Source organism: Chiloscyllium punctatum, chromosome 21 (genome assembly GCF_047496795.1).
Source record: "Chiloscyllium punctatum isolate Juve2018m chromosome 21, sChiPun1.3, whole genome shotgun sequence".
NCBI lineage: Eukaryota > Metazoa > Chordata > Chondrichthyes > Orectolobiformes > Hemiscylliidae > Chiloscyllium > Chiloscyllium punctatum.
Window position 1 is genome coordinate 1,132,632 of NC_092759.1, and position 13,991 is coordinate 1,146,622.

Below are 13,991 nucleotides of genomic sequence, written 5' to 3' on the forward strand. Positions count from 1 at the left end.
CTGGTAACTCTCAGTCCCTTACCTGGGGATACGTCTGTGCAATGACTGTGTTTTGTAGTAAGAAAGTGTGTCATTGGACCTAAAGGAGGATCACTTTTAGAATCAGACAGGCATGCAGCAGAGAGAAACAGACCCTTTGATCCAACTCATTGTGCCGACCAGCTATCCCAAATTAATCTGCTCCCATTTGGCCCATATCTCTCTCAGCCCTTCCTTGTCATATATCCATCCAGATGCCTTTTAAATGCTGTAATTGTACCAGCCTCCACCACTTCCTCTGGCAGCTCATCCCATACACGTACCACCCTCTGGGTGAAAACGTTGCTCCTTAGGTCCCTTTTAAATCTTTCCCCTCTCACCTTTAACCTATGTCCTCTAGTTTTGGCCTCCCTACTCTGGGGGGGAAAAAAGACGTTGACTCTCACGATAAAACTTTTATCAACCTCGATAAGGTCACCCCTAGCCCTTCGACTCTCCAGGGAAAACAGCCTGAGCCTATTCAGCCTCTCCCTATAGCTCAAACCCTCTGATCCCAGCAACATCCTTGTGAATTGTTTCTGCACCCTTTCAAGTCTAGCACCATCTTTGCCCCTGTTACTGACATTGCTATTGAAAAACTTAACAAAAAGCAAATCTGCTTCTGAGAGAGCTTGGCTACACCCATTCAGGCTGCTTCTATTGTTCCCACTGAAGAGAAAACTGAGGCCTCGCAAGCTGTTTACTCTCGTGACTCTGCGTTGACTGCTTGGTGCCACTGCCTTAAAACCTCTGTTCAAAAAAAGACAGGACAAGATAAACCTCTTAAAGCCATAATATCCTCACTGAATGGGGGAGAAGGTGGGAATGGGGTTAGATGGTCAGACAAGACCGTATTGAATGGTGGAGCTAGCACAAAGTGATGACTGGCTCATTCCTACTCCTGTTTCCTATGGGTGAAGGGCCAGCAGCATGTAGAGCAAGAGTGGCAGAACAGCAACAAAGCACAGATTCCAGCCCCTGCTTCCTCCTCGGTGGTATGGGGCTGGAGTAGGGGGGAGAGGGAGCATATGACTGAGTTGTTATTGATGTTATTTTCCCCCCTCCCTCATGACTGTAGAAGTGGTGTTCACATGGTGTGGACTGCAGCTATTCAGGAGAATGGCTCATTACATTCACAAGGAGAATTCTGGATAGACAGCAAATGAGCAGGTGAGCGCTGTGGGATCAGAGTTGGGCCGGCAATTCGGAAAGGTGGTGGTGGTGGTGTGAGGCTTCAGAGCCCAGGACCCATCCACTCCGTCTGCTTTCGTTTGTTTATTTTCTTTCTGTCTGCTTTTATTCTGTTTTATTTTGTTCTACTTACCGCTCAGTGAAGAGGTGGGTCACGCCAATAGGATTGGCTGCGCTGATTAGGCCGGGCAGCCCAGGCCCGAGTAGGCCGGGCAGCCCAGGCCCGAGTAGGCCGGGAAACCCAGGCCCGGGTAGGCCGGGAAACCCAGGCCCAGGTAGGCCGGGAAGCCCAGGCCCGGCAGCCCAAGCCTGGGTAGGCTGGGAAGCCCATGCCCGAGCACTGAACAAGAAGGATTGTAAAGTTCAATATTTTTTCTTTCTTTCTTTCTTCATTCCTCTGTCTTTATATTCAATGCTTTGGTTTTTCTTTCTGTGTTTTAAGATGGGGCAAGAGAATGGCGACAATATAGAACACTTTTCCACTGTACTTTTGTAACAAGAAATATGCGACAATAAGTAAATCAGATCAAATTGATTCACTAATGAGTAAATGTACGAAATAAGACCCGAGGTATGCTGTTACCAACCACCATTTGATAAGTTCATGGCTTTTCAGTTGGCATTTCAAATTCTGCATTCCCCTTTTTCTTTACCTTTCTATTTCTGTAAAGAATCAATCTCCCTTCTTTCAGAGAATTTTCAATGAGACTCCACCAGCTCCTTCTGATGAGAATTCCAAATTTCCACAATCACAGAGTCATAGAAATGTACAGCAAGGAAACAGACCCTTTAGTCCAACCCATCCATGCCGACCAGATATCCCAACCCAATCTAGTCCCACCTGCCAGCACCCGGCCCATATCCCTCCAAACCCTACCTATTCATATACCCATCCAAATGCTTCTTAAATGTTGCAAATGTACCAGCCTCCACCACTTCCTCTGGCAGCTCATTCCATACACGTACTGCCCTCTGTGTGAAAAAGTTACCCCTTAGTTCTCTTTTATATCTTTACCCCCTCATCCTAAACCTATGCCCTCTAGTTCTGGACTCCCTGACCCCAGGGAAAAGACTTTGTCTATTTATCCTATCCGTGCCCCTCATAATTTTGGAAACCTCTATAAGGTCACCCCTCAGCCTCCGACGCTCCAGGGAAAACACCCCCCAGCCTGTTTAGCCTCTCCCTGTAGCTCAGATCCTCCAACCCTGGCAACGTCCTTGTAAATCTTTTCTGAACCCTTTCAAGCTTCGCAACATCTTTCCGATAGGAAGGAGACCAGAATTGCACGCAGTGGCCGAACCAATGTCCTGTACAGCCGCAACATGACCTCCCGACTCCTGGACACAATACTCTGACCAATAAAGGAAAGGATACCAAATGCCTTCTTCACTATCCTGTCTACCTGCGACTCCACTTTCAAGGAGCTATGAACCTGCACTCCAAGGTCTCTTTGTTCAGCAACACTCCCTAGGACCTTACCATCCTCAGAGTAAATAGAAATTTTCCTTGCCTCTTATGAGGGCGTGCCCCAATTTTAAAACAATGTCTCCTCTCATTCTAGACTACCCCAGAAAAGGAAACTTCCAGTCCTTTTCAAATCTGTTTAGGATCCTACACGCCTTCATTGATTTGAGGCATTTCGTCTCTGCCAATGTGTGTGTGAGTGCCAGAGAAAGTGTGTGTGAGGAGATAAGACGAATTCTGCAACTTGCAATGTTTTGGAATGTACCCTTTCAACTTGGACGTGAGAGAGAATTGAAACGTCGTGTTGTGGAGGAAAGTGCACCAGGCATGTTTATCTCCCTCTGCTCACATCTCAGGGACAACATCACAAGGGTTCCGACAAAACTGTCCCGTGTCTCCAAAAACATTCCTTGAGAAGCAGTTCTGAGAAACAACTGAAGAGATTCGCAGGCGTTGATGCTTTTTGCTTGGAGGAAACAAAACCTGCTGCTTTTGCAGTGGCATGAGGGGGCCAGCAGAGGGTGGCATTGTATCACTTTAACCACAAGAAGGCAGACTGAGACTTGGATTCATCACATTTTATTTATTTAATTCGTTCATTTAATGAGCCCAGATCACACAGAGAATCAGACCGTGACAGATAGGCAGTATTACAAGCAGTACAGCATTGAAATGCAACAGGACATTTAGATCAACGGTAGGTAGAATTTAATGCAGACAAGTAGGAAGTTACTAAAATTGTGCAGTAACACCGGTCACAGAGAGATGTATACTATTACCAACACTTGCATTCACACATCATATAGATGCGCGCACACAAACACATGTTACACTGAGATGTACAAACAGGCAGACACCACTCTCATCTGTCAGCACAACAGAGGGAAAAATGTGTTAATTCACACATTGTAGCAATGTTAAGCTTGCTTTCCAGAAACAGGATATGGAGAACTCTGTTAGTAGGGATATGCACATTTCAATTAAGATGCAAATGATTGAATTAAAATCTGATGAATCAATGTCTCTGACTCTTTCTGCGTCTGTGTCTGACCCCCTTGTGATTAAAGTGATATAATGCCACCCTCTGCTGGCCTCTTGGCGCCACTGCACAAGCGACAGTTTTTGGTCTCTGGGACAATTGGCTCCTGACTTCATTCATTCATTCTATTGGTTCTGACACTTTCACACTGACCTGAGTGACGCAAAGGCACAAGGGGCTGCGCGGTGACCTCACCCCAAGATGGCCACATCCACAGGGCAAGGACTGACAAGGAGGACTAGCCAATAGGAAAGGGGAAGCGTACATAAGGTCCAGGCGCCTTGGAAGAACATCGGAAGAGTAGGACAAGTCTTAAATGAGGAATCGAGTGGGCTAAAAGGGGTCATGAAATAGCTTTAGTGAACAGAATTAAGGAGTATCCCAAAGCATTTTATTCTTATATACGAAACAAGCGGGTAACTAGAGAAAGGATTGGTCCACTAAAGGATAAGGAAGGAAGGCTGTGTGTCGAATCTGAGAAGATGAGTGAGATTCTGAATGATTACTTTACATCAGTGTTCAATGAGGAGAGGGACATGATAAATGTTGAGATTAGAGATAGAAGTTTGATTAGTCTGGACCATGTTGTCATAAGTAGGGAAGATGTGTTGGGTAGGCTAGAGGTTATTAAGGTGGACAAATCCCCAGGACTGGATGGGATCTATCCCAGGTTGCTGAGGGAGGCGAGAGAGGAAATAGCTGGGGCCCTGACAGATACCTTTGTGGCATCCTTAAATACAGGTGAGGTGCTGGAGGACTGGAGGGTTGCTCATGTTGACCCCCTGTACAAGAAGGGTAATAGGGATATTCCAGGTAACTACAGACCAGTGAGCCTGACATCGGTGGTGGAAAAGTTGCTGGAGAAGGTACTGAGGGATAGGATCTATTTATATTTAGAAAAGAATGGGCTTATCAGCGATAGGCAACATGGTTTTGTGCGGGGGAGATCGTGCCTTACCAACTTATTAGAGTTCTTTGAGGAAGTGACCAAGCTGATAGATGAAGGATGAAGGAAGGGCTGTTGATGTCATATATATGGACTTTAGTAAGGCATTTGATAAGGTTCCCCATGGTAGACTAATGGAGAAAGTGAAGTCATCTGGTATGCAGGGTGTTGTAGCTAGGTGGATAAAGGACTGGTTGGAAATTTAACATTTTTACAAGTTTACAAAAATAAAAAAAATCTCAAGTACAATCATTGATATACAATTAAATCTTAAATAAATAATAACCAAAATTTAACAAAAGGAAAATACTGAGAGAAAAAAAATCAAAACTCAACTAACTACTAATCTAACCTACAACTAACCAGAATGTATAATTAAGTCTCTTACATTATTCAAATAAGAGAAAGAAAAAAAAACCAATGGATAAAACAGAAATTGGATAGTGAGATACATGCTCGGAATGTGTTAACATCAAATGTAGCAAAACCCGTATTCGTGCGGGATTCCTCTCCCAAGGTGCCCCGGACCAGCCAGGGTCGCAATCTCAATTAAATAAAAGCCCTTGTTAGGATGGCTGAAATATCTGTATTTATATAATTCAAGAAGGGCTGCCATATTTTATGAAATAATTCGGTCTTTCCGTGCACCATATTTGTAAGGAAGTCAAGGGGAATACATTCCATAATTAACCTGTGCCAATTTGAAAGTCCATGGGGGCCCTCAGCCACCCAGTTCACCAAAATAATTTTCCTTGCAAAGAAAGAGAGAATAGAAAATAGTCTCTTCCCGTGCAATCTGGGGAGGGTAAGTTCGAAAAGCCCAAAAGGAGAGATACAGGGTCCACTTTAATTTCTGTTCCTAAAATTTCTGTCAGGGTACTTGCTACTTTAGTCCAATATCTACAGATTTTATGATAGGTCCATAGGCAATGTACAAGAGTGCCCACCTCTATTTTACATTTGGGACACATTGGAGATGCTCCTGCCTTAAATTTTGCCAATCGATCTGGTGCTATATGGGCCCTAGGAAGTATCTTCAGCTGGATAGCCTGAGTTCTGTTGCAGATGGTGATTCTTCTGGCATTTTCCCAAATGACATTCCATGTTTCCATAGAGATTCCTAGTCCCAAATCCTGATCCCATGTTTTAAGCAGATTGTCCATATCTCCCGATACTTCATCATATAGTAAATGATAAATAGTACTGACGGAAGATACCCCCATTGGCCATGGCACTCTACATTCTCTGTCTGATTTATAAAGACTATCTAATAACGTCATCTTCTTCTATATATAATCTCGAATTTGGAAGTATCGAAAGAGGTCTCCATTAGGTAACCCAAATTTCTGACGCAACTGTTCAAAAGACATCAGGACCGCATCTTTAAATAGGTCCCCTAAACAGGAGATACCCCGGGATCTCCAGAGTTTGAATGTGGCATCTGTAAGCCCTGGTTGAAAACCCCATGCTCCCACTATCAGAGTATAGGGGGATGTTTTATGTGAGTTGCCCTCATTTTGCCACACTATATTCCAAGCTTTAATTGTGTTTAGTATGATTTTTACAGTGATCCGCAATGATTTTCCTCTTGTCTGAAAATAAAAGGTTAATAAGTGGGCATTTTACTTGAGAAGCCTCGATGTTCAGCCAGATTGATTGTGGATCAGACAAGACCCAATCAGCTATGTAACTTAATAGGGAACTTAACTGATATTTCCTAAAATCTAGGAAGTCCAATCCTCCCCTTGCCTGTGGAAGCTGTAGCTTCCGCAGCTTAATGAGGGACCATCTATGATTCCAGATAAAGGAACGCAACCAGCCACATAATTTATGTAGTGCCAGCCTCGGCAGCATCACCGGAAGCATTCTCATAGGGTATAGGAGACGGGGCAGGATATTCATTTTAATTACTGCTATTCTACCCAACCAGGAAATTGGAAGGTCTCCCCATCGCTGGAGGTCCTGCCTTATCCTTTCCAGTAAATGCACAAAGTTAGCCTTGTATAACTGACCAAATACTGGGGTAATAAAAATGCCTAAATATAAGAAACCTTCCAGGGACCACTGAAAGGGAAAATGGGATCCGTCCACTAGGTGGGGTATCATAGCAAGGCCACCCATTGGCATGGCCTCTGATTTTGAGAAATTAATTTTATAGCATGAAAATACACTAAATATATTAATAACTTGGATTAAGCGAGGTACGGACATCAGAGGATTACTGAGAAATAGGAGAACATCATCTGCATAAAGGGTAATTTTATGTTTACCTGTACCAATCCTCGGGGCTGTTATATTAGGATCAGCCCGTATAGCTTCTGCTAGTGGTTCAATTATTTGCGTAATTAACAATGGCGAGAGAGGACATCCCTGACAGCAGCCCCTACCCACACTGAAGCTATCTGAACCTAATCCATTGGTAACCACAACTGCTTTGGGATCACTATACAATGTTGAGACCCATTTGGTAAACACCTTTCCAATGCCAAACCTTTCCAATGTGTAAAACAAATATGACCATTCAACCCTATTGAATGCCTTTTCCACGTCTAATGAGACTACTACTCCTGGTATCTTTCCCTGATGGCAGGCTTGAATCATATTCAAAACCCTTCTAACATTACTGGATGATCTATGGCCCTTAATAAACCCCGTCTGATCCTCCTTTATGATGTATGGCAATACCCTTTCTAGCCTCAATGCTAATGTTTTAGAAAGGATTTTAAAATCTACATTTAGCAAGGATATTGGTCTGTATGACGTGCAATCTTCTGGGTCCTTTCCTTTTTTAAGGATAAGAGAGATATTTGCCTCTTTCAATGAAGGCGGGAGACAACCCTGACTGTATGCATGTCCATACATGTCCATAAGTGGACCAGTCAATATTCCTGTAAATTCTTTATCGAATTCAGCTTGAAAACCATCTGGGCCAGGCGCCTTACCGCTCTGAAGTTGCCTGATTGTGTCAAGTATTTCTTGGACTGTTAGGGGAACATTCAAGACCGATACCTGTTCCGGAGTTAGGTCCGGAAAGGTTAGGTTTTTAAAAAATGATTGCATCCTCCTAGCTCTATCTTCGCAATCCTGTGATTTATATAAATCAGAATAAAATTTTCTAAAGATTGCGTTAATCCTTTTGTGATCATGAGTCAGAGTACCCACGCTTTCCTTGATAGATGTGATCGTTTGAGGGGCCTTTTTCTTCTTTGCGAGAAATGCTAAGTATCTACCAGGTTTATCACCAAATTCACATAACCTTTGTTTTGCAACTAATATTTCCCTCTTAGCCGTTTGGGTAAGCGTGGTATTCAGAGCTGTCCAATGGGCCGTAATCCTTTGTAGTTTGATAATAGAAGGTCTGTCAGCGTATGCTGTTTCAGACGCTATTGTTCTCCCTTGAGTTTTTTCTGAGTCGCCGAGTATGAAATGATCAAACCTTGCGCTGTAAGCTTTGATGGTCTCCCATATCATTGGTGGGTTGCTAGCCGTACCTGAATTAATTTCTAAAAAAGTTTTAAATTCTTGAGAGAAGTACTTTACAAATTTACTGTCTTTCATCAGGAAGGGGTCCATACGCCAATGCCGAGGGGATGTCCCATTGTTCCTCGCCTTGATTTCCATATATACAGTAGCATGGTCAGAAATTGTTATACTGCCTATTTTACAGGATGATATGGAATTTTAAAAAATTGAGGGGGCAAAAAACATATCAATTCTGGTGTGACATTTATGTGGATTGGAGTAAAAAGAAAAATCTCTGCCCTGTGGATGAAGACATCTCCACACATCTACTAGTCCTAAATCTTTGTTCAGATCCACCAATTGTCTAGATCTAGGAGATACCCCTACAATACTCTTGGGAATCCTATCTATTTCCAGATATAAGTCTCACCCTATAATTGTATGACGGGCACCAAGAGCCATCAATTTGGAGAAGGCTTCCATTATAAATTTAAAAGGATGTGCCGGGGGCAATACAAATTTAAAATCCCATATTCCTCTCCATTTATAACGGCTTTAATCAGAATATATCGTCCAGATCCGTCTTTTATCTGATTTAGGATTTTGAAAGGGAAATTCTTCTGAATAAGAATAACAACTCCCCTACTTTTTGAGCTAAAAGAAGAAAAAAAACGGCCTGATCAAATCCACCCTGTTGTAATTTCAAGTGTTCTTTATCCGACAGGTGTGTCTCCTGTAGGAGAGCTATATCAACTCTTTCTTTCTTAAGATTTGATAATATTTTCTTCCTTTTGACTGGTGACTTACTCCCCTTGACATTCCAGGTGCACCACTTAGCTGACTGATCAACCATAAACGTCCGGGCAAATCCGAGACCCCTTGGGAGGGGAAACCCTATCCAGAATATCCCGAGCATAGAGCATATAAAGTTTACAAAAATAAAGGCTCTCTAATACACTCACAACAGTATAATAAAAAATTATTTCTAAATAAAAAAATATAAAATGTATTTAAATGGAGATTTTCCCCCTTGTTCCTAGGGGTATCACTTCCTTTCCAAAGGTCCATCGTATCCTCTCCCAACCAGTGCCCCACCCTTGACCCAGGTGCTCCTCAATAGGATGAAGAAAATTCAAATATACTACAGAGCTAGAGTTAACAGTGAGCACCCTACCCCCACCACCCCCCCACCCACACCAACACCTGGATATATTTGGTAATGTTAATATGATGTATAAACGTAAATAACTATAAAATTACAACCTCAACAAATAATAATTAAATATAATAATACAAAATAACAAGGGAAAACAACCCCACTCCTAGAGACAGAGGTAAAATAGAATAAGGTAACCACCTCCCTTCTCCAACATTAACTAGACCCCCCCGGCATATATATATAGAATAATAAAAACAAACAAAGGGGGGAGAAAATCGTTAAGTAGAGAACAAATAAATAAATCCCTCTCCCCATCCCCCAAGATAATATTAAACAGTAAGGTAAAAAAAAGGGGGGGAATATAAACCGGAGTGGGGGGACGGCAAACCAACATCAATTATCTCTTACAATTTATCTCAGAGAGTCCAAAAATTCCTTGGCCTTTTCCAGCGATCCAAAGTTATACACGGATCCTTCATGGTTAAAGTGTAGTGTCGCTGGGTAGCGTAAGGAGTACTGAATATTTAAGGCCCTTAAACACTTCTTCGCCTCATTGAATGCCTTCCTCTTTCGGACCAGAGCTGGGGAAAAGTCCTGGAATAACATGATCTTGGATCCTTTATAGATCTTGGTTTGGGGATTTTTTCCAAGATTTCTAGAGGTTTCTAGGAGTATCTGCCTCTCCTTATAGCTCTGCAGCCGGAACAGGACCGGGTAGGGGGCACTGGTTCGAGCCGGGCCTGCGTATTGCCCATTCTACCCTCACCTGGCCTGATCCAGCCTCCAGATTTAACAGCTGTGGAAGTCACTGCTCGAGAAGCACTGTAAGCTGGCCTTCCTCTTCCCGTTCGGGAAAGCTCAGCAAACGAATATTCTTTCAACGACCTTGATTCTCAAGGTTGTCAATGTGGTTCTCTAAGGTCCAGACTCGCTGTTCGAGAGTCCGGACCCAATCCACGGCCGATTGCGCTGTAGTTTCGGAGGTCGTGGCCTTTAGCTCTGTCCCTCCGACTCGGCGCTCGATTTCCTTAATGTCTCGGTCGTGCTTTTGCAGTGCGGCCGAGAGTGAGTCCCATCGGCTACGGGACTCTTCGATGAAGGCATCGATCTTCGCTGTGAGTTTGGAGATTATTTCCACGAGGCTCGCCACCGTAGGTAAGTCCCCCCGGGGCGGCTGTGGACGCCTCTGCTGCAGCTGGAGAGGGTGGGGGAGGGGTTCCTGCCTGCTGAGAGCTGCGGGCTCCCTTCCCTTTAGTCATTTTTACTGAAGATTAAATTGTTTAAATTCAATACTAAACAACTAATTACATTAAGTAAAAGCTATTTTAAATGATTTGGTGAGTGTGATGGGGGTGGGTGACTCACTTTGCCCAAGTCTTGGGAGGAACACTGTAGACTCAGACTTGCTGGGTCGCCGCCATCTTAGATTCCCCCCAATTGCCTTCTCTTAATAAAAGCATCTTTTGGAATTTCATTAATAAGTGAAATTTATCCACTTTGTAACTGAATGAATGAAGTTAAAAATCTCACAACAAGTGGTGGGTAAGTTATTGGAGGGAATCCTGAGGGACAGGATGTGCATGTATTTGGACTAATTAGGGATAGTCAACATGGCTTTGCGCATGGGAAATCATATCTCACAAACTTGATTGAGTTTTTTGAAAATGTAACAGAGGATTGATGAGGGCAGAGTGATAAGTGTGATCTATATGGACTTCAGTAAGGTGTTCGACAAGGTTCCCCATGGGAGACTGGTTAGCAAGGTTAGATCTCATGCAATACAGGGAGAACTAGCCATTTGAATACAGAACTGGCTCAAAGGTAGAAGACAGAGGGTGGTGGTGGATGGTTGTTTTTCAGACTGGAGGCCTGTCACCAGTGGAGTGCCACAAGGATTGGCGCTGGGTCCTCTACTTTTCGTCATTTAAATAAATGATTTGGATGTGAGCATAAGAGGTATAGTTAGTAAGTTTACAGATGACACCAAAATTGGAGGTGTAGTGGACAGCGAAGAAGGTTAACTCAGATTACAATGGGATCTTGACCAGATGGGCCAATGGGCTGAGAAATGGCAGATGGAGTTTAATTTAGATAACAATGAGGTGCTCCATTTTAGCAGGACTTATACATGTAATGGTAAGGTCCTCGGGAGTATTGCTGAACAAAGAGACATTGGAGTGCAGGTTCATAGCTCCTTGAAAGTAGAGTCGCAGGTAGATAGGATAGTGAAGAAGGTGTTTGGTATGCATTCCTTTACTGGTCAGAGTATTGAGTACAGGAGTTGGGAGGTCATGTTGCGGCTGTACAGGACATTGGTTAGGCCACTGTTGGAATATTGTGTGCAATTCTGGTCTCTTTCCTATTGGAAAGATGTTGTGAAATGTGAAAGGGCTCAGAAAAGATTTACAAGGATGTTGCCAGGGTTGGAGGATTTGAGTAATAGGGAGAAGTTGAATAGGCTGGGGCTGTTTTCCCTGGAGCCTTGAAGGCTGAGGGACATGGATAGGATAAATAGACAAAGTCTTTTCCCTGGGGTCAGGGAGTCCAGAACTAGAGGGCATAGGTTTAGGGTGAGAGGGGAAAGATATAAAAGAGACTTAAGGGGCAACATTTTCACACAGAGGGTGGTACGGGTATGGAATGAGCTGCCAGAAGAAGTGGTGGAGGCTGGTACAATTGCAACATTTAAAAGGCATCTGGATGGGTTTATGAATAGGAAGGGTTTGGAGGGATATGGGCCAGGTGCTGGCAGGTGGGACTAGATTGGGTTAGGATACCTGGTCGGCATGGACGGGTTGAACCAAAGGGTCTGTTTCCGTGCTGTACGTCTCGATGACTCTACAACCAGGTTATAGTCCAACAGGTTCACTTGGAAGCACTAGCTTTCGGAGCACTGCTCCTTCATCAGGTAGCTGTGAAGCAGGATCATAAGATGCAGAATTTATAGCAAAAGATCACAGTGTCATGCAACTGAAACAATACATTAAACAAAGTTAAGTTGCTGTTAAGTCTTTCATCTTTTAGAATGGGAAGCAGGTTTCAGTTCAAAAATACGTAAATCCCAGAACTTCCAAATCACATCCTCGAGATAACAATACAACCTCGATCTCAGAGGCAGTCACCCTCACTCATTCCCCACTTGCTCAGATCAGCCTCTTTGTTCTTTCTTGAGACAAGGCTGCGATGAGGTGAGAGCTGGTGTAACCCAACCCAGGTATCACTGAACAGAACATTGCTGACCTGGTGCTCCTTGGTAGCACTGTTGGTGACACCTTCCATTGCTTCACTGATGATTAAGAGGAAGCTGATGTGGTGATAATTGGCCGGATTCTCTTACGTTTCGTGGATTGGACACACCTGAATAATTTTGCACATGGTCAGGTAGATGCCAGTGTTGTGACTGTACTGGAACAGCCTGGCTGCGGTGTTACCTGTTCAGGACTACAGGTCTTCAAGACTATCGTCAGGGCCCATAGCCTTTGCAGTGTCCAAAGCTCTCAGCCATTTTTTGACAATCACATGGAGAGACTCGAATGGCTGAAGACTGGCATCTGTGTTGTTGGGTGTCTCTGAAGGATGCCCAGGTAAATTACACACCTCTGGCTGAAGATTGTTGTGAATGCTACGGCCTTAACTATTGTGGTGAAGTGCTCCCCATCTTTGAGGATGGGGAAGTTTGTGGAGCCTTCTCCTTCAGTGAGTTAATTGTCCACCACCATTCCCGACAGAAGGATGTGAAAGCAAATTCGAGGGCAGTTTGGAAGCAAAAAGGAAATGGTGGTTCAATTGACTCAATAACAAGTTGGATACACATCACAGGTTGTAAGCTTCTGCACAAACACTTTTATTTGCAGGGTTACTAGGACCAAGTTCGTAGAGCAGTTCAAGACCACGCTGGGATATTCAGTGAACCTGATTGTTATATTAATTAAGTGGTAAAAAAAACTGAGCTATGTCCAAAGCTACATTCAATTATGTCCTGTTCATTTAAAGTTTGTGAGAAGATTTGTAGCTCGGGTGCTCGTTGTTGTGGTTCTGTTCGCCGAGCTGGGAATTTGTGTTGCAGACGTTTCGTCCCCTGTCTAGGTGACATCCTCAGTGCTTGGGAGCCTCCTGTGAAGCGCTTCTGTGATGTTTCCTCCGGCATTTATAGTGGTTTGAATCTGCCGCTTCCGGTTGTCAGTTCCAGCTGTCTGTTGCAGTGGTCGGTATATTGGGTCCAGGTTGATGTGCTTATTGATTGAATCTGTGGATGAGTGCCATGCCTCTAGGAATTCCCTGGCTGCTCTCTGTTTGGCTTGTCCTATAACAGTAGTGTTGTCCCAGTCGAATTCATGTTGCTTGTCATCTGCGTGTGTGGCTACTAAGGATAGCTGGTCATGTTGTTTCGTGGCTAGTTGGTGTTCATGGGATGCGGATCGTTAGCTGTCTTCCTGTTTGTCCTATGAAATGTTTTGTGCAGTCCTTGCATGGGATTTTGTACACTACATTGGTTTTGCTCATGCTCTACCTCCACAGTAGAGATCAGCAGCTTTTCCCATTTTATTTTCTGAGTTTAGTTGGAACCTGTTTGAGCTCTTCATTTATGCATTTGTGCTTTTGGAGATCAATTCATGAATTGTCCACATAACAACTCTTACAGTAAATCAATGTTTCAGTGGCAGCAGTGAGGCAGCAGTCCGAACCACTGAGCCACCATGCCACCACAATC